Source organism: Acyrthosiphon pisum, chromosome X (assembly GCF_005508785.2).
Source record: "Acyrthosiphon pisum isolate AL4f chromosome X, pea_aphid_22Mar2018_4r6ur, whole genome shotgun sequence".
In the NCBI taxonomy this organism is placed as follows: domain Eukaryota; kingdom Metazoa; phylum Arthropoda; class Insecta; order Hemiptera; family Aphididae; genus Acyrthosiphon; species Acyrthosiphon pisum.
In genome coordinates this window covers 118,270,019-118,271,228 of record NC_042493.1, presented here as the reverse complement: position 1 = coordinate 118,271,228, position 1,210 = coordinate 118,270,019, and the positions used below count along the sequence as shown (strand labels likewise).

General features: G+C 25.3%; 1 long non-coding RNA gene across 1 annotated transcript in view; it reads right to left on the bottom strand.

The window, feature by feature from the left end:
- LOC115033378 overlaps positions 1-691 on the bottom strand; it is a 1,797-nt gene extending 1,106 nt beyond the window's left edge. The window contains exons 1-2 of the long non-coding RNA XR_003838705.1: positions 488-691; positions 268-303 (exon numbers count right to left, since the gene is read on the bottom strand). This is a non-coding gene — a long non-coding RNA (uncharacterized LOC115033378). The remainder of the gene's footprint in view (positions 1-267; positions 304-487) is intronic.
- Positions 692-1,210: the final 519 nt, after the last annotated feature.

The window sequence follows — 1,210 nt, the reverse complement described above, 5'->3', positions numbered from 1 at the left end:
TTGGTGCATTCCTTGAACTTAGTTTTGGCGCTACATATATTTTCTAATAACGATATATTAGTTTTGGTCTTTGAATATAGACGACGCCACACACACAATAGAAACATATCGTATTTTGCCACCACTTGAAATATTCGATTCTAAACTAATTAAATGATAATTCAAAAATGATTAAAATGTACATATCAGAGTCTGCCATCTTTCCACAGAAACATTATAATACATTTCGTAATATGTAATTTTTGTAATCAGTTTAATAATTCTTACCTTGAAGCCAATAATTGATGAAATTTTGAAAATAAACTGAAATAATGTAATGCATTAGCTTGAATTTCACATTTTTTTATTTAGATGCACAGTAATATAATAAAATATATTCATCAACTAAAAATGCTTAACAATTTAAACAGAATTGTATTGATATACAATATTCTAAACAATAATAATCGTACTTAATCCATATAAAAAACTGATTACGATTACTTACTTTTCTCTTCATGTTCTTGAGTGAGGTTATCCCCTAATAAGCATTACAAGTAATACAATATGAATAAAATATAATATAATTGGCGTCTAAGGTTTTTTTTTTAAATGTGTTTGTAAAAAAATGTTTATGTCATATTTCTACTATATTATTTCCAAGATAAGGTTTCGGCAGCCATCGTTTGGATGTCCAACAGGGGTGCGTTCTTATCTTGAAAATAGTTTGGTTATAATAGTTATACAATATATTCAATATTGTATAATCACATAATAATATCATAATATGTAATGGCAACCATTTAAATAATATAATTATTAAAATATTAAAATATATAAATATAATAAATATAATAATATAAAATATTATTTTCTCATGACCTGAAAAAATTATGTGTTATTGTTGAAATTATAAACAAAACACCTTATATAATGTAGTGTATAAGTAATATATTCACACTATAGTTCAGTAGACGCTGACTATGCATTTTTATAATACTACAGCATATAATATATATTATACATATTATGTCTTGTGTAGTGTAGCCGGGTATACGTAGTTAGTCGTTGATTTGTATTACGCCTCGTAACACTATTGTACATCGTATCATTATACTTATTATTATATTATATATATCCGATTTTATTATTATTTACCTTTAACTTCTGTATATCTGTGTACTTCAACAGTTATCTACCGCCTACCACCTACCCCTTACCTATTATAATA